The sequence below is a fragment of the Microcebus murinus genome, chromosome 9, assembly GCF_040939455.1.
Source record: "Microcebus murinus isolate Inina chromosome 9, M.murinus_Inina_mat1.0, whole genome shotgun sequence".
NCBI classification, from domain to species: domain Eukaryota; kingdom Metazoa; phylum Chordata; class Mammalia; order Primates; family Cheirogaleidae; genus Microcebus; species Microcebus murinus.
Genome location: NC_134112.1, coordinates 84,765,423 through 84,789,416, shown reverse-complemented (window position 1 = coordinate 84,789,416; position 23,994 = coordinate 84,765,423). Strand labels below are relative to the sequence as shown.

The 23,994-nt window shown below is 37.6% G+C and overlaps 1 protein-coding gene and 1 non-coding gene across 2 annotated transcripts in view; one reads left to right on the top strand and one right to left on the bottom strand.

Annotated features, from left to right (window-relative positions):
- The window catches only part of EXOC4 (exocyst complex component 4), a 737,569-nt gene that overhangs the window by 562,169 nt on the left and 151,406 nt on the right, over nucleotides 1-23,994 (bottom strand). The window lies entirely within an intron of this gene.
- Nucleotides 13,338-13,453, top strand: LOC142873119 (U5 spliceosomal RNA). Its single transcript, XR_012921169.1, has one exon. It is a non-coding gene; the product is annotated as a U5 spliceosomal RNA (small nuclear RNA).

Below are 23,994 nucleotides of genomic sequence, written 5' to 3'. Positions count from 1 at the left end.
CCTTCAACTATTTACCCAACTCACCATTTTCCATACATCACAGCACATCTCAGTTTGTAAAGCATACTACACATGTCTGCTCCAATAAGTTTAACTCCCCCTTTTGATCCCCTTGACCCAAAGGCAATGACTCAAAGGCCTAAGGATTTATAAAATAGTTGTATACCTGTATCATCTCTCTCTCCAATAACCACATATTTTAATGTTAACCCTCAAAAAAGGACTACCACACCCAATAGAGAGATATAACAAATCCAGTGCAGTAGGCTGATTAATCTGACTCTACACATGAGAATGGATGTTTGTAAACATGACTTCAGGGGTGGGGAACTGTGCCTAACTCTTGTACTTATGAAAACTGCCACAGCTCCACCTAATTATCCTGGCCCTATTCTACCACCCAGTAACAAGCTCATACCGTAAAGCAAGTCATAGAGAAGAGAAAGACAGCGTGCTGTTTAAATACCAACCATGTTAACGCAGAAGCAACACAGCACAATTCATGTACCTCATGTTCCCTGCTAATTGCTTAAGACATCTTGCTATAGAGAAGACAGCAACAGCAGCCAGGCCCTAGTCTTTTTGAAATGCCAGCTCTTAATAACAAACTCCAAAAAGGTCTTAATTGCATTTACCAGGAGCTCATGAACTTTAAAAGTTGTTAATCAGATTTCCATGTAAATGGAGTGACGATTAAAGGTTAAGTACAGGTTTCTGAAATTTCAGAAGTTGAGAATATATTGCCCTTCACAGGGGGGGAAAAAAAACTATCAGCCTTGACAGGAACTAAACATCTTAATTAAACATGCAGAAGTACCATGCTTATTTTTACATGAAGTTCCATTTCCAAATGTCAAAGTTAATCACGCACTTGACTAAAAATGTACAATATTCTCTCTGCCAGAGGAGAAATGCCTTAGTATTCTTTTCTGAGAAGATATCTGCAGGTCTCCAAAAATTTCTCTGGGGTCCCCTCAGACCCGATCCCTGCCTATGCTACAAGAAAACCTGCGAATCCTAGTGCAATGCCTTCTACTGAGAGATCTTAATTGCTCTCCATCTGAACAGTAATCTAAAGCCACACGTTTCCAATCAATTCTGCCTCATATTTATGTGGCTCAGGAGAAACACGAGGCACTTCCTCCATAAATTTGTTGCACCTGTGTCCCTGGAGTGACATGTTGACAAATGAACATGACATCTCCTCAAACTCCAGTAAGAATTTATGACTCTTTGAAAGAATCTATTTGATCAATTATAGTGTCATCGCAGTTGAGAACAAAACCATGTCTTTGGAGTGTACTTCACAAAATTTGTGAGGGCTTGCATTCTGCAATAGGATAAATGACGATTGCAAACCCCAGAGTCACAGGTCCTCATTCGAGCTCTAATACTCACTCTGAGACCCTCCAGCTTTAGAAGAGCTGGCTACAACAACTCCTGAGTGTAATAATGAATGAGATGAATAGCTATGTAGTGTTCTAGACAAAACAACTACAGAATTCAAAATCAGAAAATGTTTGTAGTATGATATCTAGCCAGTAAAATGTAAAACTAAAATAATTATCCTTTAATCTAAGTACACATTTATTTTTTAAAAAATTTCTCTGCAACCTCGCTGTTTGTCTCTGATTATACTTCTAATTCTCCCTTCTGTTTCTTCTAAAAGTCTGACAAAAATCCAGTGTTTACTCAATACTAAGTACTTATAGCACACTTTAAAAGAAAAACATGGATTCTTGGCATTACTACTGAAGCTACAGCTTCTAATGCTAATTAGAATTAATTCTAGTAATTGTACTATTATGATCAAATTTGGCCTCAGAACTAAACTGTAAGTGAAAAAGTATTACAATGTAATGATTATCCAATTTCAGGTGGAAAAAATGAAGCAGGAATGGGAAGAATTTTTAAATGATTATTTTCTGAAAATGTCTCTACTAAATTATGAGGTCCTTTTAGTAGGTTGTCTCTCAAAGACAATGGGATATACCAACTTCAAATAAGAAGAGTTCTCTCTTCTGCAGAATAGCATTTCAGAGATTTACATTTGAGTCAATCGGATGAGCATCAATAAGGTTTTTTGTGTTTTGTTTTGTTGAGACAGGGTCTCACTCTGTCACCCAGGCTAGATGGAGTGCAGTGGCATTATGATATCTCACTGTACTCTTCAACATCCAGGCTCAAACAATCCTCCTGCTTCAGTCTCCCCAGTAGTTGGGACTATAGGCACACACCACCCCTCCTGGATAATTTTTCTTATTTTTTTGTAGACACAGCGTCTCACCACATTGTCAAGGCTTGAACTCCTGGCCTCAAAGTATCCTCCTGCCTTGCTCTCCCAATGCACTGGGATTACAGGAATGAGCCATCATGCCCGGTCCCAGTAAGGTTTTTTGTTGTTTACCCAACAAGATGGGTAACTAGGACAGGGCTTCAATTAAGACAGAACACACAATTCCTAGGAATTAGTCTTTGAAAACTTATCAACCATTACCACCACAATACCCACCACAGGCCTCTAATCAGACTGACACTCCCCTGCAGTTTCTCACAAAATCAAATAAGCTCATCCCAGCATCTGTGCCTTTACTCATAAAGTCCTACTACTTTGACAAGCTATCTCATTTCCCTCCACCAAATCAAATTCAACCACTTTTCAAGGCCCAACACAAATCACAACTTTTCAATAATATTTCTGTTCATTCATTCAATAAGTACTTATTGAACAGAAGGCACTATGTCAGGTATTATACATATAAAAATGAATAAGATAGTTTATTCCTGCCCTGAAGGAGCTCTCAGTGTTCTTCAGTGGTCTTCCATTCTTTTGAACTATAACATTTAGTTTCTCCATTGGCTTTATACAAATAATCCTGCAAATAAATTTAACCTTAAACGTACTATTAACATCATACCAAAGGTATACATTCAAAAGCACCAGATGAGCAGCCGATTCTTGATAAATAAATTCAGCAAAGTCTCAGGGTACAAAATCAATGTACACAAATCAGTAGCATTTCTATACACCAATAACAGTCAAGCTGAGAATCAAATCAAAGACTCAATACCTTTCACAATAGCCACAAGGAAAATAAAATACCTAGAATATACTTAACCAAGGAGGTGAAAGATCTCTACAAAGAAAACTATAAAACACTGAGGAAGGAAACTGTAGATGACATTAACAAATGGAAAAACATATCATGCTCATGGATCAGTAGAATCAACATTGTAAAAATGTCCATACTACCCAACGTGATCTACAGATTTAATAGAATCAGCATCAAAATACCAACATCATATTTCACAGATCTAGAAAAAATAATTCTATGCTTCATTTAGAACCAGAGAAGAGCCCAAATAGCCAAAGCAATCTTAAACAAAAAGAATAAATCTAGAGGCATAACATTATCAGATGTCCATTGATACTACTATACCACACAGTAATCAAAACAGCATAATATTGGCACAAAAACAGAGACATAGACCAATGAAACAGAACAAAGAACCCAGATATAAAACCACCCATGTACAGCCAACTGATCTTTGACAAAACAGACAACAATATACACTAGGGAAAGGAATCCCTATCAATAAATGGTGCTGGGAAACTTGAATAGCCACATGCAGAAAAATGAAATAAGATCCACATCTCTCACAACTCACACAAATTAATTCAAGATGGATAAAAGACTTAAATGTAAGGCATAAAACCATAAAAATTCCAGAAGAAAATGTAGGAAAAAGTCTTCTAGACATCAGCCTAGGCAAAGAATTTATGACTAAGACACCAATGGCATTACAGCAACAACAAAAATAAATAAATGGGACTTAATTAAATTAAAAAAGCTTCTGCACAGCTAAGGAAATAATCAACAGAGCAAACAGACAACCTCCAGAAAATATTCACAAGCTATACATCCAATAAAGGGCTAATAACCAGAACCTACAAAGAACTCAAGCAAATCAGCAAGACAAAAACTGACTTGGCTTTTGTCTGTGGTCTCCATTTTCTATGAGCGATTTCTGTAATTTTATTAAACAGTATTTATGAGTGCTTTCTATCTGCTAGGCACTAACCTAAGTAACTTCATTTGTCACCTTGCTAAGTGGAGTGACTCAGTTCTCCAAATCACCTATCATGTCCTTCATCCTGGGCTCTATGATCCTGATTCCATACTGGCAGCGGCTACAGCCCAATAGTAAACTCTGAGAACCTGGGAAGGCATCCTCTGCCATCAAGTTCAAGATGATTATCTGCACCATTCAGAGGAGCTTGTGAAGCTCAATTCATGATGTCTCCTAGGTGTATTCATATATCAGACATTGATTAGATAGTATAGAATCCGGTTTACTGTTATTACCCAATGTACCAGAGGAGCTCCATCTGAAGTTCCTCTCCCTCCTAAGCCTATTGGATTATATGATCACATGAATGTGAATTACGATGCCGTGTTCCATAAAGGCAACAGAGTTTATGATTCCTGATAGTGCCATACTTTCACACAGTGAAGATATAATAATTATTGTCCATTTTGTTGGACTCGGTACAGCTATCCTTTCTTCTAGGCCCATAAAACCATAACCCAAACATTTTCTAGCCACATGCTGACTCCTCTAGAATCTGGTGATGCACGTAAACACGGTGATTCTAGTATTCAGTTATAATAACTTGCAAGCAGAAATTAGGATCATTAATGACAATGTATAGATTGAAATAGAGTAGCTTTCATTGGCCTTGCATTTACTTTCAATTGATAAAAATGTACTTCTCTTTAAATAATAGCCTCCATGAATAAAAGCTGAATATACCTGTATCGATTGTAGAAGGTAGCACATCAACCAAAGACATTCTGGTTTAGCCCAAGGTGGAAGGGAATAGACTGCTCACATAATTTACTTTTTTATAATTTATATTCTCAGAGGGCAAACCTATTATAATCAATAATTCTCCGATTAATAAATAATATAGGTTTATGATTTTAGATATGAGGACAGGGCAAGAGCTGCATTGCTTATGCTGCATGGAATCCTGTTACTTTTGATCTTTGAAATATCACTAAGATCACAGATAGATCATTTGATTTTTAAGTCAAAATAGTAGTAACTTATTAAAACCTATAAGCCTATGGACTGCCAATTATGCACATTATTCATGAAACTTTTAAGCTACAATTAGTACTTACCCATTTTGACAACCACCAGCTCAGCTCTATCCATTGATATTGGTTCATAAATGTATCTACCACTAAAATGTTCAGATTCATCAACTCTGGAACAGCTTTCAAAGAAGCCTAAAATATTCTCTAATAAAAAGGTTCTGGGCGGGTATATACATACATAATGAGTGAGATGTGCACCATCTGGGAGATGGTCATGATGGAGACTCAGACTTTTGGGGGGAGGGAGGAAATGGGCATTTATTGAAACCTTAAAATCTGTACCCCCATAATATGCTGAAATAAAAAATAAAAAAAAGAAAATTATAAGGAAAAAAAAAAAGGTTCTGTACATGATAATACAGCTAATAAATAAACTTATTTTGTCTCATACGTCAGCCATGATACTTTTAACTGAAAATCCATGATAGGAATCTAGATGGTGGTATTCTTGAACTTTGTCAGAGACAAAATGAAAGTTGATAAGAAAATGATACTATTAAATAATACAGTAGTCCCCAACCACCCGCCTCTCCCCATGGTTTTGCTTTTCATGGCTTCATTACCCATGGTCAACCACAATCTGAAAAAAATTAAATGAAAAATTCCAGAAATAAACAATTCATAAGTTTTAAATTGTGCATTGAGTAATGTGATGAAATCTTGTAATGTCCCACTCTATCCCTGTTCATCACAAGAATAAGGGGAAGAAGTACAGTTGAAAAAGATACTTTGAGTGCAAGAAAGAGAGACTAAGCACACATACACATAACTTTTATTATAGTACATTGTTATAATTGTTCTACTTTGTTATTAGTTATTGTTAATTTCTTATTCTGTTTAATTTATAACTAAAACTTTATCATAGGTATGTAATACACAGGAAAAAAAAGTATATAGAGGGTTCTGTAATATCTGCAGTTTCAGGCATCCATGGAGGGTCTTGGAACATATTGCCCCTGGATAAGGAGCTACTATAATCATATATCGCTACCTTAAAAATAGGTTCTATTCTTAGGAGGGGAGGAATTTTATGTTTGATGAACTTTATCCTAATAAACCAAAGCAAATCCTCAAAAGAAATGAAGGTGGTGTTGGAGAAATAATTTAAAAATGTAATACAAAACAAAAAGGTTGTTTTAGAATAGAAGAAATGACCTTTCAGAAACAAATTAAGGAAAACAGTCCCTTATCTACTAGAAGCTGAATATTTAGAATGGCTTCAGTCTGGTCAATGTGTGAGTAGGGGTAAAAATGTAATAGTAGCCTGCCTCCAGTTTTCTTTAAGATTGACATTTAAATGCAGCCTGAAGCACAAAATTTAAAGCAATCACATATTGTCTTGAAATGCCAGTGCTGTTAAAATGATATTAGTTTAATCTCAACCAGGAAGCAATCTAAGAACAAACACCATTATATTTTTTATCTTCCGTATTATCCATAGAGGTTGCTCAATTCTAATGACATGAATGAAGCACTTTTTATATACAAAGAAAATCATCCTGCTTTCAAAATAAAGTTGTGCATTTAATGCATAACACATAGTTCTTTGTTGCCCAAGCTAGAGTGAGTGCCATGGCATCAGCCTACCTCACAGCAACCTCAAACTCTTGGGCTCATGCAATCCTACTGCCTCAGCCTCCCGAGTAGCAGGGACTACAAGCATGCGCTACCATGCCTGGCTAATTTTTTTCCATATATATTAGTTGGCCAATTAATTTCTTTCTATTTTATAGTAGAGACAGTCTCGCTCTTGTTCAGGCTGGTTTTGAACTCCTGACCTCAAGCGATCTGCCCGCCTCGGCCTCCCGGAGTACTAGGATTACAGGCGTGAGCCACCATGCCCGGCCACACATAATTCTTAACTGTGTTAAGAGTTACATATTACAGTGAAAATTTTCTTCGCCAAAGCATATTCTGTTTGCTAAATCAGAACTAATTAATCAAGAGATGATATCTTTACTATAAAGAATATTATATTTAATACATGCTTAAAAGGTTACTAACTTATGTGTTTATGATTAATCTTCCCTAGAAAATATTGTTATAGTAGATATAATAGAAAATCAAAACAAAAAACGCCAGATGGATGCAGTACCTCATGCCTGTACCCCAGCATTTGGGGAGGCTGAGGTGGGAGGACTGCTTGAGCCCAGGAGTTTGAGACCAGACTGGACAACATAGTGAGACTCTGTCTCTACATTCTTAAAAACAACAACAAAAAATCCCCGAGTAAGAAGATTCTATGGATGCCTTACAAATAAGTAGCCTAAAAGTTCATCACTAATTTCAGAGAAAGGACGTTTCAATTAAGTGAAAATATAATGTTTAAAATTTCTAATATAGATTTTCATTTTTTTAAAGAATTAAAAATCAGTATGTGATTATCCAAGAACAAATATAAAGAAAAATGTAAATATTTCTTTTAATAGCAATATAAAGCAAATGTAATCTCCAATAATATAAAGAAAAAATGTAAATATTTCTTTTGATACCTTGACAGCAACAGAAAACAAATGCAATCTCCAAAAACAAGGTAACTGTCAGTGTTCCATACTATCAATTATCTCCCTGAATTTTTACTATGGAACTTTCTACTATATTCCACATAGAATCTGGTCAACCAATGATATTAAAATCACTGAGCCTTACTGAAGGAAGTAGAAATATATTTCTGCTTTTATATATAAAATGATTTCTATAACCTTGCTGTATTATTTATAATTCATGGTGATTTTTATATTCTGACAGACTACTACAGATTTTTCTTAGTGATTTATGTTAAGCTCTTTTTAAAGCCTTGCTCATATTTACGGTTTATTCTCCTCCCAGAGAAGGTAACAATGCGTCCCATGGATATATGTCATGATAAACTTACATACTGACAGAGGGTGGACAAAGGCAGACTTTACATAATGGAAAGGAGATTGATGAACAACTGGCAGTGCCGTTATAAAGCCCTTTGCACACGGAAAAAAAATACAAAATAGATTACGGAACTAAACCACTAACCACGCATGACAGAATTTTAAACCTACATATACTTCAAATGTCCATATATGGCTTATTTGCTTAGAGTAAAGACAAAGGTTAGCAGTTCACACAGGTAACACATTGTTGCCTACCCTGTCATTATTGCTAAGAACATGTTTCCACAGGGTGCATTTGTCAGAGTGCCAGTTACTGTCACCAATTCATAACGGTGGAGAATCAAAACAACCTAGTTAAAAATAACTTTTATAGGAAAAAAACAATCATCTAGAATTGAGCATTAGCTATTCTGGACATATGAGATGAAGAGAGAGCTGGAAGTTGGCGGGGTATGAAGATGGCAGGGGCCGTCGAGGGCAGATGACTTGTGACCTTTCTTGATGCCTGCGCTGTGGCACTGTTCTGCTCTGGTCACCAGCTTTCTCCTCAGACACATTTGCTGCTTCTCATCACTATATAGGATACTTCCCTGCATTTCTTAGATTATTTTAAGCATTTGTTTCCTCACATTTTAATATAACTAAAAAATCTTCTGATAGATGTATACATCTAAGGTAGTTTTTCTTTCTGTATGTGCATGTGTAACCTTAAACTTCTTACTATCTCAGAATCAAAGAAATGAGGTTATTTACTAATACTGCTAACTATAGGGACCATTTCTGATCAAAGTTGTATTCCTCTTCTCTCCTCTCTGCTTTTATCCTATCTTGTCTTGTGTCCACAGTTGCTTCTCTTACATTCTTCCATGGGAAAAGCTGGACTATTCAACAAATCACAGTGCATCTGGTTATCAGAGCCTCAACTCTTCTCAGCCAGTAGGACAAAAAGCTTTCAAAGGGGAAAGCAATAGTGAAACAGTAACAATTATAGTTAACGCTACTGAACTGTACACTTAAAAATGATTAATTAAAATGGTAAATTTTATATTTTTTTAAACACAATTTTAAAATATTTTTTCAATGGGTACTATCAAGGCAACAGGTTTCTCTTTAATTATCCTGATATACAGCTGTGTTTTCAACACAAAATCATTAACCTCTTTACAGCACCTCAATTAACTATGGGCTGAGCACGTCTACCCCCCAACACACCAAAAACTAGCATACTACTGGAGACCTTTTTGAAGAAACGTCGAAATTGAGAGTCCATTTCATTGTGTTCCTGGATGGCAGTTCAGTTGATGGGCAGCCACCAACTCAAATCCCTGTAACTCTTTCTCAGACTCAAGGTTCTTAAATAAAATATGCCTGGGAATGAATGAGAGGAAAATACACAAACAGAAGAAAAAGTGATAATTTTAAACACTATGCGTCAATCAAAGAATAAAGGAAAAAATTCATTCAGGAATATATAAGAAAGATAGTTTTCTCTTATATTAGTAAATTACCCAATTTAATAAACATTTATGTTAATCTGTTAACCAAACACATTTAAAATTAAAATTACACTTAGAGCTAAAGAAAATAAGATTAAAAGAGGATACTGCCCTAAATTACAAGTCAACAGGAAATAACACAAGTAGAAATGAGAAACAAATTGTCAGACTTTCAAGTTAAAATGTTAAAATGGTATTTGGCTAGTAGTACCCCCACACAATCTCTCCCACATACCCATTAAAATACCTATGAATGCAAAAGACAAAAAAAACAACTCACAATGCCAAAAATCTGGACCCACACACAATACTGCCAGAATCTTTAAATAATCCGCTAAATACAAGATTGATGGAACAGAGTTAAAAATCTACACTGAATGGTTTAATTGTGCTGCATCAATGGAAGGAAAGTAATCTGTTTACTTAGAAGTAGGTATAAAAAGCCTTTCCCACTCTCACACTGCCTGTAATCTCCAAACCAAACCAAAGTGAGCAACCATTCACTACTGCATGGATAGCGACTTGAGAGGCAGCTAGCACTCCCACTTACCACTCCATCTGAGCACTTCTTGTCCTACATGCATTAGAAGTAGTACTTCAAATCAAACAATTCACTAGAAAGTAGGAGAGACTAACAATGGGGATCTGACAAATAGGATCATCTTTTGTAAAATATTGTAGATAAAGACAAAAACGATCATGGAATCACATGCTTATTTTAATATTTCACTTCTTATTCTTTGTGTATCAGGAAGCTAGGTAGTGATACAGCTTGAAGATTTCAGCTCAAGGAAATAGATTTTGCATTATATGAAAACAAGGAACTGAGCTAGCAGATATACACATGAAATTGAATGCTAGAAGTAAAACTCAGAACACGGTTTCATTAACACCTCTGTTTAAATAATAGACTAAGAGGCAGTTCTCACATTCCAACAGTCAGCAGACATCTACGGGGATTCCTTCTCATTTGAGAATGAGTAAGCAGGAAAAGAAAAAGTGAGGAAAAGATAAATTTCAAGAAACTAGAAACAAGAAATGTTCAGTTCAGTAAATCCTGGCATCCTCAATAGCATACAAGAACTCACAGCTTCTTGCAACAGAAAAATCTTTAAAGAGAAAACAGGCTGAAAGGAAAAGATCCCAGGACAAGATAAAAAAAAAGGGGGGGGGGTTTAGGGAGAAGGGTATGAGGGAAAGATAAGAATTGCAAGGAAAATTAAAACGCTATAACTTTGGAAGGCAAAGCCACATATAGACACATGGTTAATAATAATTGACAGTCCAGAAAATAAAATCAGAGGTGCAGAAAACAAACTTGAGAAGTACTCCCACATGCAGATAAGAACAACAACAAAGACTGAAAGGCTCAGAAGAGATGACAGATATGAAGATTTGAGGACAGGGATTCAAGACAAGAATTACAGAAACAACTTTTTTTATACACATGGGCGTGCACACACAAACACACTCTGAAGTCTTGCTTTGGGGAAAAAATGCCATGAGTAAAAAAAAAACAAAAGAGTTTATCATATTTTGGAGGGAAAACAAACAATGAAATGACCCTTATCTGGATGTATGCTGAACAAAGAATTTACAAAAAGAGCGAAAATCAGGATAGCTATATATTTTCCACAACACCAAATGACAGAAGGCTATGGAACAATGTCTACAGCTTTCTAAAGGAAAAAGAGCGCGTTCAAAAAACTTACTCCCACATTTAAGAAAGCTCAGAAAACATAACGTGAGAGCGTTCAGAAAATAAGGAGCCAGTGTTCTTGAGCAGTGTTATCAGGTTCCTTGGTCTGTGGTAACCATTACCACAAATTGGGGGCGCTTAAACAACAGAAATTTATTCCCTCACAATTCTGGGAATGGAAGTCTTAAATCAAGGTGCTGGCAGAGCTGTGCTCTCTCTGCAGGCCTGGGGGGCATCCCTCCTTGCCTCTGCCTAGGCTCAGTGGCTGCCAGCAACCCTTCGCCTTCCCTGGCTTGTAGAAGTATTAATATTACTCCAATTTCTGCCTCTGTCGTCACATGCCATTTTCCCTGTGTCTCTGTAATCAAATCTTCATCTTCTTATAAGGGCACTAATCATTAGATTAGAGCCCAACTCAATCCAGTATGACCTCATCTTAACCTGACTGCATCTGCAACAACCCTATTTCCAAGTATGTACCGGAGGTGAGGACCTGAACATATCTTTTGGGATGACACAAATCACTAATTCTAATCACTATAAGGGGGGAAAACAGCCTTAACATATACTCTAGGCTACTAAGAATGAGTAGAAATAAGGATGTAAAGCATAAGGAAGTCATGATATAAAGAACTGGTGTGTGTTTTCCCAGCCCTGGTGTTAGTAATCCAACTACATAGAGCATAGTTAGGCGCCCTATGCAGCCCAAGGGGCAAAGTGTGACCCGGATGAGTCACTGAACTGTGCCTTTTCCTGTTCTGCCCCTTAACTGGAACCATGTTTTGACCCACAGTCAAAATATTTTCACTGGACACTTAAGACAATAGCAGAGTTATTCTATCTAGCACTTACTAATAGTGGCTCAACTACCTGAAACACATTTGGGACAATATTCCAGGAGAACCACTAAACTACATTTTTCTCTCTAATGGAAATAGTTACAAAGAGCAACATAATAGCCTTCTTTTTCCTTAGGAACTTAAGAAATAATTTTTCACATCTTTGAAACTCATACTGAATGTTACCTGAATAATTGGTTTTTTGTTAACTCTTAGCAGGTCCTGTGACAATGCCTATATTAGGTATGTTTTAAAAATAATTATGACATGAATTCAATCCAAAAAAGCATAAATTAAAAATTATTCTGGATGATTTTTAAATTTTCTACTTTATAAGTTTTGTGTTTTCCTTTTTTTTTTTTTTTAAAGAGATAAGGTCTTGCTCTGTACTCAGGCTGGAGGGCAGTGATATAATCATAGCTCACTATAACCTGGAATTCCTGGGCTCCAGTGATTCCCCCTGCCTTCCAAGTAGGACTACATGCACACACCATCATGCCTGACTAATTTTTTTTTATTTTTTGTAGCAATGGGGTCTTGCTGTGTTGCCCAGGCTGGTCTAGAACTCCTGGCCTCAAGCAATCCTCCCAAAATGCTGGCCTGAGCCACCACTCCCAGCCAGTGTTCTCTGTTTTCTAAACATTTCTATAATACACATGTAACTACATTTATAAACAACAACAACAAAAAACTTATTTAAATAGGCAAATAGAATGTTGACAATTTTATAGCTTTTAATAAAGCAAAACTTTGGAATAGGAAATGTACCAAAATGTGAACAACTCTCTAGGTACTGGTAATATAAAAAAAATTAACTTTCCTTCTTACACTTTTCTGTATTTCCCAAATTTTCCATAATAGTCTTAGTCGTAATAGCATGTCTTAGTCTTACAATAGGAATAATAATCTGATGGACTCTGCAGGAAGAAGAAAGACTGAAGCAATGTTTCTTCCTCACCTGTAAGAAGATCTATATATCCTAGTTAGGAAAAAGCAAACAGAAGTCTGATTGCCTAAAATGATGTGTAATATTAATAGAAATGGATCAACATTGATGTTTTCATGCCTCAATATACTTTAGAAAACAATATATTTTCTAGAACATAACAGTGTGGAGCCAACAGATATGTGACTATATAAAATGATGAAATGCTTAGTTGACTTGACCAGAATCACTCAAAATAGAAATATAAACTGCCAAAGCAAACTGAAAATTATTTTTCCCCTTCAGTACTTGATTCATGGTTAAAAACCAACATTAAACCTACCAAATACTCTGGTTTCTCTACAGATCATATAAGTCTTTCACCTTTTAATAAAGATTTCCATGGAGAGGAACAATTCTGAGTCTGATACCAATTTTTTAAGGCCTTGCTCCAGCAAGGCTCCATGGGAAAAAAACAACTATCAAAATATCCCTGTGTTTTCAAAGGGCTAAAGAAATGTATGTAAATGTAACTGACAGGTGGCAAATAAAGGGTCAGAAGTATGTTTAGAAATGTAAATTATGGATCGAAGCTGAGTTCTAGGCTGATTCTCACTGCCAGAACTTGAAATTTACCACTTGCCAGTTACTCTACATCCTCAAAATCATCACAAATCAAGAATATCACTACTCACATGGAAAAACTAGAGGGGGTCATTAGTCCTGTCAGTGCCTACTGGGTCCAGAGATGCAGCGCATGGCTTCCAAAATTATCTATGAGGATGGATCACTTTTGTAAAACATAAAAAATTAAAAATTTTTAAAAAGACAAAAATGAACAAAATCCAAGCTCCAATTTTATGCTTATTAATCAATTCAATAGACGTGAGATAATACTGCCCAAATCATCAAGAATGTTCTAAAAGCTTCATCTCCATTTCTGTATTTATGTCATCAAGGACTGGTGACGGTGCACAGACTGGCAGTGTGCTGAGGCCCGTGCTCTGAGTAGCTCGGAATAATCCAGTCAAGTTGGAAGCCAGCCAAGTGTTCACTAGCTAACAGTGAGCAAACCGGGGAAAAGGCTATCTTCCATTTGATAGAAATCCTGCATGAAAAGCTAGGAGTAACCATTCAAAAACATGACCAAATCACCAGAGATAATTTTACAGCACAGAGTGAGACAAAAAATACATAGAGAGATCTTTCAATCCTAAAAACTGGACAAAGTCCCCTCTTCAATAAGAAAACAGCTTTATTGGCAGTTTTTGGTTGTAATTATATTGGGTTGCGGGAAGAAGGGGGTTGGCCCGGCTTCACTGGTCTCGTGTACAGGAGCGAAAGAATGTGCGATGCCTTCAAACTCACAACCAGATAGAAGCAGTCAAGTAAGAGTAAGGGCTCTGCCTGAGACTTCACTGGAGAGAAAAGAGAGGCCCTCCTTATTCAAGCGATTATAAAGTATCCTGGTTGGCTCAGCAACCTCACAGGGTTAGGGAAACAACGCATCTGACAGCTCAGCTCTGGGCAAGGCAGCCTCTCACGATGTACCAATGCACGTCAGAATCACCTGGGGAGGTTTTTGTCTTGCTTTGTTTTATTTTGTTTTGTTTTCAAAAATATCACTGTCCAGGCCTCTGAGGAGGAACTTGGACATAGTTTTTTTGTTTGTTTGTTTTGGTCTCTTCCATCTCCCCAAGATGACGCGAACATGTAGCCAAGGCTGAGAACCACTGAAGTACTGGAAAGCCCCCCGGCATATGAATTAAAGCGTTGCTGGGTTCTAAGATGGGCCCTAGCAATTTTTAGTTGTGTTGGCCTGTGTGAGTTACCTCATATTTCAAAGTCTTACTGTGCACAGCTGTAAAGGAAAGTATACAACATCTTCCTATCTCACGGGGGTTTTGGAACCTCAGAGGTGTGTTAACTTGAAGCACTTTACATATGTTCCAGCAATCCTTTTCAAATACGATATTTACTAAGAAAAGAGATTTCAGGGACTCTTAATAAATCTGAAGATCAGAAACCTATGACTGCATATGCACACTTCAGTAGATTCTATAATGAGTTTAGAAAAATTTCAATTTGCCAGGCTGTAAGTCGAAAACTTAGGAAATTGCTGTCTTTTAGCCATCAAGTACATGACAGAAGGAACTTATCAATCAGTACACATATGGCCCAGAAACATGAAAAAAATAAGCACACACAAAAACATATTCATGCTCCCAAAGTTCTGCCTAATTCACACACAAAAAAACTGTTCCCTTTAAAATAAGAATTTTATATGCAGTTAATCTCTAAGTAAATGGACATGATTAAGAAGAACCGCCCCCACCCAAAAGTGTGAATGTGCAATCTCATCTAGTCCTGTGACTTTAAAATACAATCTACCTGGTAAAACCTCCTGATCTAACATCCTAGACCTCTAACCTGGGTACCCAGAAGCACAACCTGTCGGTTCATTATCCCATGTCTCACAGGCACCCCAAACTTAATGTGGTCAAAATGCAAGCTCCATACTATTCAGCTCTAAGAAACAATGGTGACATAGCACATCTTATATTTTCCTGGTTAGAGCTGGAACCCATACTACTAAGTGAAGTATCCCAAGAATGGAAAAACAAGCACCAGATATATTCTCCAGCAAACTGGTATTAACTGAGTAGCACCTAAGTGGACACATAGGTGCTACAGTAATAGGGTATTGGGCAGGTGGGAGGGGGGAGGGGGGCGGGTATATACATACATAATGAGTGAGATGTGCACCATCTAGGGGATGGTCATGATGGAGACTCAGACTTTTGGGGGGCGGGGGGGAAATGGGCATTTATTGAAACCTTAAAATCTGTACCCCCATAATATGCCAAAATTAAAAAAATTAAAATAAAAAAAAAATGCAAGCTCCAGTTTTCTTCTTCCTTCCCTCATCCTTAAGGTGGTTCTCTCCTTCTCATCATTCAGGACTCAACTCAAATGCCATCTCTTCACAGAGGGTTTGCTGACCACCTAGCTTAAAGAAGACACCTCCAGAACCAACCATACCCTACAGTGTTATTCCCCTAATTTTATCTTTTTCATAGGAACTCATTAGCAAGGAATTACTGTATGTATGTATGATTTTATTTCCACCTCTCCGCTAAGATGTAAGCTCCACAGGGGTCTGTGAGACTCTATCTTGTTCATTGCTGTGGCCTCGACATGTAAAACATCGCCTGGTACGAAGTCAGTCCTCAATAAATGTTACTCTCCAATTAGCTAAGTATGTGGCCAAATGGAAGCACATTGAAAGAGGGAGATTCAGGAAGACTAATAGAGCCTGGAGAAACATCCAGACTGTACTTGCTACCCTCTCCTTTGATGCTTTCTTTTCTGATCTCCTTGGTCAATTTTGCTGGCTCTCATCCAGACTCTCCTTTGCCTTTATGGACTAAAAACCCCTTTGGTCAGCCACTCTGACTCTGTAATTTGGCTTCTCCAGAAAAAACACACAGAATGAACCCGTGGCCAGCTACACCCCCCTCTTACAAGGACCTGGTTCTCAGCATATCTTTTTGGCCAGGATATCAGTACACCCAGGTCTCCCGGACCCAAGAGAACAGGAAGTGCTCATCATTTCCTGAGCCACATAGTTCTTGGGGTCTGTCATTTGTCACTGGTCCTGGCACTATGCCCAAAATAAGGGCTATCCTGAACCTCAAACTTTTCTTATCTGGGCACCATCTTCTTGAGGTAGGTGCTTCTTGTATGGTTTAAGCTTTTTGTGCAAAGAAGACAGCACCTCACTTAACCACCACATTCCCTTTTAGGAGGGCATTTTCTAGCTGCCCTTTCTGAGAATATAACTTGGAGAAATAAGGATGAACTCCTGGGGTTCTTAGGTACCATGATTGGTTCTGGCCCCTCCTCACAGCCAGGAAAATGGGAGGACCTTTGCTAAAGGCTACTCGTACCACCCACTGATATCCCCAGAGAGGTCAACAGGCATGCAACTGAATCTAGAGAGCAACAGAGACAGTCATCCAAAGCATCTGCTGGATTCTGCACCCTGGTGCCTGACCATGGAAAGAGGCAGGCAGGAGTTTTTGGTATTTGAGTTTCCACCACCCAAGTGAAGAAATAATAGATTCGGGGACAATTACTATGCATTTCACAGAGTAAGTCTTTATCTACCAGCTGATTTCTGACTCCATCCAAGGCTACCCAGCAGCTCTCTCGTGGAGAAAGCAGAGATGAGGCCACATTCTACACTGCGCATAAGAGACTTTAGCAAGAGGCTGGTGTGTCTACTGTTCACCTTTCCCCTTGCTCTGGGCCTGTCCTGCTTGGGTCTCCTGGGAACCCATCATCAAATGAAACATACAATTCTGCTTCTATCACTGCTTTTATTCCCCACACCCGGTCTAGCCTCCACAGCCATGGCCAAGCCTGAGAGCCTGGACAGATGCACCACCTATGAAAGAAGATGTGAGGACAAAGCAGCCTGGAGCCACTCCTACGGAGAAATGAGTTGTCTTCAATCTCGCTTCCCACTCCTGTCACAGTTTCTCACTCCACCACCTCGCAAATCCAGAAGTCCTGTAGGCATGCACTTTGTATGATCGAGGACATGATTGTTACGCTCCTCTTCCATCAACGGTGCTCACCCTCATTTGTCTCAGGCCAACCTTAGCAACCTTCAGTACAAGCCTCCTATTATCTCCCATCATCTCAAACTCACATGTGTTTAAAACAAATTCATCTTCTCTTTAGTGCAAATGGTACCACCATTCTTTCAATTACACAAAACCGATTACTTGGTCATCTTAGATTTATTCCTTTCCTCAATGTCCAGCAAATCGTCAAGTCCTTCAAAAGCCTTCTTGTAGTCAAAATCCATCTACTCCCAACTTCTCTATGTTTCATTTTATTAATTATCCCTTCTGTCTCCTGGATCATAAATAATCTCCTTCTCAACAAGGCTATTTCCTTGAGCTTATAAATAGGCCAAAATACAACCCCTCTCAAGCTCTTCTCGGGTCCCTTCCCCACCACCAGTAGACAGGCTGGGGAACTTCCTCCTGTTCCATCATTAAGCATTGCATGTCATCACCACTATTTACATGTCACACTGTCCACTAGTGGGGGCTCTTTGAAGCCAAGAGCCCAGCTTTTTCAACTTTAAATCTCTACAGTATAATAAATTTCAATGACTGTTTACTAAATAAATTCTCCCTCTAATCCTCCTAACTATCTGATAACTATTTCATTCTTTATATTCTCACTGTCCTTATTCTTTCCCTCCTTATCTCATGCTAGACTTTCTAAAGTATTTTTAATTGACCTTGAGTTTTTATCACTTCCAATTCATGAACTATGTCTAGTATATCCTTTCTAAAATAATAATTGTATAATATGAATTCCAGAAATGTTTTTTAAAGGCAGACATTAAAATAAATGCAAAACACAATAAACCTCCATGGCTTGCCATTGCTTATGGCAAGGCTTGTCAGCTAGTCAATCATTAGTAATCAGTAGATGTGAAAGACCATTTGATCAGAATTCCAATTCACAGTTTTCCAAGATTATTCACTAGAAGATAACCCAGCCAGCAGCTTTGTTCAAGGACTCCCATCTCAAGAATATCCATCAGTAGGTATATTGTCTTTGTGTACGTGTTCACATGTACACACGTGCGTGCGTGTGCACACACACATACAACACACACAAAGGCTTAGCAATGTTAGTCAAAATGAGCTCTACTGTACCATTTGCAAGCCATATCTTTTAGAAGATGATTGGAACCTTAGAGGAAATGATAAATGTCTCTTCAAGGTAATATTAGAAATGCTTGCTCTGTAAAATATAAAACTAAAAATCTTTAGGCAGAATTTCTAGGCCCTGTATGACCTACCTGGACAGGATTTCCCTTCACATGTCTTACATGCACACCTTCTATGCTAGTCCATTTCGTATACTCCCTCCCCACCCCACCTATTCCTTGTACTTTCCTACCTCTACCTCTTTCTAGTACTGCTTGCCCAGACCTTACTTGCTTACCCACCTGTAAATACCTCCCCCATCTTGAAGCATTTTTCAACAACTCCATGATCTCTCCTTTCCTATAACTCCCCTGGTACTTACAGTCCATACCATTTATTCAGCATTTACCACTGGCTGTTGAAGTTACAACTTTTGAAATGGAAGATTTCAGCTAAAATCTCCCAATTGAACTAAAATACCGCCAGTCACATCATGAACACTGATGACCAAATGTAGCATGAGAAGTTAATTCTAAAGCTAAAAGTGCTTGGAAGGAAGAGGGAATTGAGTGGGCAACCGGGGGTGGAGAGAAAGGTGGGAAGAATAACAGAGTGAGAGTTTTCATAAAAATGCAGAGTTGATTCTAGGACTGTACTTTCCTCTGGATGCCTCAATAAGACATATGCCCTCCCAGAGACAGTCACACCCTCATAGGAACTATGACAACTTTCTGAAAAGCTTAAAAGGTAGTTAATGTTACCTAGGCAAGGCCCTGGCTTGGGAATGGTTAAACTGTATGGCTGGCTGGAGGGTAGGGGGGTTGCCATTAAGTGATTACTCAATTTGATCATGAAACTTGTTTTTAAAAATGCTTTTAAGCGAACACATTTAATTAAAAGTAAAAAAATAGAGGCTGTAACTCAGGAGAATCATTGTGCTAACAAGGGTATGGTTTCTTCCAGCTGCTGGAGCTGAGTGACAGATGGAAGAGTTACCCATTGAGTTGCAGACCCCTGATGAGTTTATTGTTCAGAATCCTTACAGGCTCCACAATGCAACAGTGAAGCGGGTCCAGGGAAAACACGGGAAGGGTCAACTGGGCTGAGAGGCTGATAATCTCCCCTTGCATCTTTGCTTCTTTTGTGTTACAGACTTTATGTCTCTTAATCAATCCTGAGTCTTTCACAAATGCTAAACCAATGATACAGCTTTTTCGGTCCCAAGTAACCACGTGTCAGTAGTCAGAAGGTAGCTTTGTGTTGTATCGTCATCCTCACAAATATAAACATACTCACACACAAATACATATGCTATACTTTGTGGGTCATATGATGTACATTATTTTACATTTTAACATTGCTGAAATTGGGAGAGGTCTAATAAGTGATAACATATTGGAATTGAAGAACTATAGTACATTTCCTCTAAACAACTGTGACATTTTGAAGGCAGAGACCACAGCTGACTTTCAAACACTGACTGAAAGGAACAGTGGTGATCTAACCCATTCCCCTTCACTTAACAATTGAAACACACCTAACATATACAAACACCACATCTGCACACAGAGGCAGAAGTAAAACCAAATCTGGAAATCAAATTTCCTGATTCCCAGTCACTGCACTTACGTTCTATTAGCAACTCAGCAAAATACTAATGAACTGACTCACTGTCACCTGCAAACAAGGGTAATGGAAGAAGTTTTTGAGATTGAAAAGACATGAAGAAAACAACTCAATAGAGTATGAGCATGGTAGGATCAGGAACAATGTCCGTCTTTGTCATTGTGATAGTCTAAGTGTCCAACACAGTGCCTTTCATATAGTAGGCATTTTATAAAGAATTTATGAATGAATGTTCAAAGATGAAAAATCTGACTGTTGTATTTAAGATAAAGGCTGGCACCAAACAACCCAGTTTGGTAGCAGTATATACTAGTAGACCACCTCAACAAAACATCTGGGGTTGCCCATTAAAAATGAAGACATCTAGGCTTGTCACAGACCAACTAAATTAGAGTTTCTGGGGCTGGGACTCAGGAATCTGGATTTTTTACAAGCATTCCAGGTGATTCTCGTGGCCACTAAAGTTTGAGAACCAGTATGCATATATTAGAAAATAAAGACTTCCACTGGAGGCAATGGAAAGGAAGGAGCAAATGTCACAAGTATTTAAATCTGAAAAAAAAAAAAAATAGGGCATTAGAGAAAGCAGAGACAAAACCTGCATGACAAGGAAAAAATAAGGGAAAGTTAGCTAAAAACTAATGTAAGAACCATTTAAATATAAATGTATAAACATTAAAGAATCAAGAACTCTGAGGAGCCCTGGGATAAGGGATTAATTCCATCAGTGTGCAAGAGGCCAGGAGTACCATATGAGACATCATTAGGATAATTAAATAATTAACACACATAGGATTAAAATTCCTCTTGGGGAAAATGATAATGAACAAGAAACACCTAATGTAGTTTCACAAATGACTCTTCAAATATCTACAGACAAAGACAGATCTGAACTAAATTCGGAGAAAAGTGAAAAAGTACAGTCTTGTTACAGTCAGCTAAAACTTAGGGAAGGGAGTCAGAGATAGCAGATTAATCCATGCTTCTCGAGTAAGTCAGACATGAGAAGACGAGCTTTTAAAATTATCAAGGGGGGGAAAAGATGAGGAAAAGAAAAATGCTGCTAAAAATGGAGTAGGGTATGGAATTAATGAAGACTAAACTGGCTCAGAAACTGAACTAATTCTTTTTAATTTGTCTTTGACAGGAAAAATGAAGAAGACATATTTGTATAATTAGAGAGAATGAAGACTTTGCAAAAATAGCGACTGACAAAAAGCAGATGGGAAACACTTGACAAAACTGAAGTCATACCAATCAGCGGGCCTGGGGGATGGGAAGCAGAGCCTCTTAGGGGAATTCACTCACACTCTTGCAGAGTCATTTACTCTCATTATGGAAATATCACAGAGAAATGGGGAAACAAAAGATTTGAAGTGGAGAAAAAAAATTAGATAATGAAATATCCTATCAATCTTAAAACGGTTACAAAGAGAGATTATGGGAAATTGCAGTGTTGAAACCAGTGACATTATTTTTTCCATCCAGACTGTGAGTTCCTTGAGGCCAGGGTCATTCTTCTCCTCTACTGTTCAGAGCAAACAGCAAGTAACCACCAGATAAATGAATGAGGATAAACTTGGTGAACTAGAAAGCGATTGTTACCAAACTTCCATTTCTTCTGAGCAAACAGCACAAAGTACCACAAAGGAGTTTATAGTCCATTTTTTCTCTAATAAATAATAGCAAAAGGCAAAATACTTGAACATCAAGTATAAAACATAATCAGAATAAACATCTAAAAATTCTAGCATCACAAATATAAGAATAATAGACTTGAGAAACTATACATGAAAGCAAAATATATATATAAAATATAAATTTGGGGAAATAGTTTCAGTACTTTCTTTAGAAAGAAATCCTCTAATGTATTCAGAGAACATGAAAAGTTTAAACAGAAATAAAAAATGAACAAAAATCGTAAAAAATACCTTTACAATGATGATTACATAGCTTGATGAATCATGGAAGTTCCTCACGCTGTCGCACATACCAACACAACCCCATCCACAGTCAAACACTCAAATACATTTTTATTAATTCATCCTCAATTTATAAACAGGGCAGACAGGCAAATTTACATACAGGCATATGCGTCCAGGAGATTGACACTAAATTAATGGAAAAGATCATGAGTGGATCTGAAGTAATTATAAACATAAGCAAAACATAGTAAATGCTACATTTCCTACAAGCTAAATGAAAAGGGGTGAGGGGTTAGAGGGGGTTCACTTTGGGATATATTTTTGCACAGAGCATAGTGCATTCTGTGTAGGGCACATTAATAACTACACATTGATTAAACCAAATTGAAAGCTCCCAACTCACACGTAGGAGAGGTATATGACACAGAGGATGTTTACTTCACACAGTAGTCCTATTCCTTTGATCAGGCCCCCAAAACTGACCTCTATGGCTTTAGGGCTTAGTAAAGATTTATGCCAGTAGACTATCCCATGAAATATGAATGTTGTTAGCTTGCTTTTTTGTGGGTTTCGTTTTGTCTTGTTTTTCGCCACACTGTCTTCTCTCAGGAAGAGGGACACAAAGAAGAGAAAAAAGGAAAGGGGTGTTGGTTCTGATTATGGGGAAGGGGCTTTCATCATTTATTAGTCTTTACCCCAAATGAAGAGTAAAAGAGAAAAGCTAACTCTAAAGGAATTATATCATTTATATGAGTAATAGTAGTTCTGGTCCAAAGAAGACAGAGTCAAATTCAAGATCTTCTCAGTAAGGGGGCAGAGCTCAGGGTGGACAGATAAGCAAGTATAGACACACAAACTGACATCCCAGCTGAAACGGTGAGAAGGCGGTACAAGGAAGACCCGTGCCACTCTGGCTTTGACACAGTTTATATCCAGTCAGTTTGCATGGATGCCAAGAAAAAAAAAAATCTTTCAAATGACTGGCAGGAGTAAATTCTACTTCCTTAAAACAAAATTAAAATAAACCTTTGAGATCATTCAAGTACCCTCACATTACCCTTCCTTATATTGCCCTAAGGAATAAAAGATCAACAGGAACAAATTAAGAGGACGAAAAAACTAACCAAATATTTAACTCAAAAGAAAGAAAGAAAGAAAAAAACACTAGCATCAAGGTCAAAAGAAACATGTTTATTCATTCGCTTATCCATTCAACACAATCCAGGTTAAGAAAATAAACAAGGCAGAAACTTTATACCTAACCTACATACATTTAGAAATTAACAAATTACTAGATAATGGAGCATTTTTCCCCCAGAAATGGGTGTTCATGGAATATCTAAAACTTAAGTGACATAAATACAGATGGCTAGCACTAGGGGAGAAAATTCTATAATAAAGGTGTTTCTAGGTATCATTTGATTATAATTGTCTGCAGAATAAAACCTCATTTATTTGGCAGCCTGGACCACTAAGAATAGTAACAACTATAGAAGAGGAAAGAAAGAAAAACGGGACATCCCAGGGGCAAAATATTTAAGAATTCAAGGACTGATGCCAGAGAGTGCTTCTCTGGTTACTTATTCTACACACAATTCTAACCACCTTGGTTCTCCGCCTTTGCAGCTAATGCTACAGTAGTTAAGCAAGTCAGAAAGCAAGAGTTTGTCTGAGACAGACACAATAACAGACAGATACAGCTAGATATGATAAC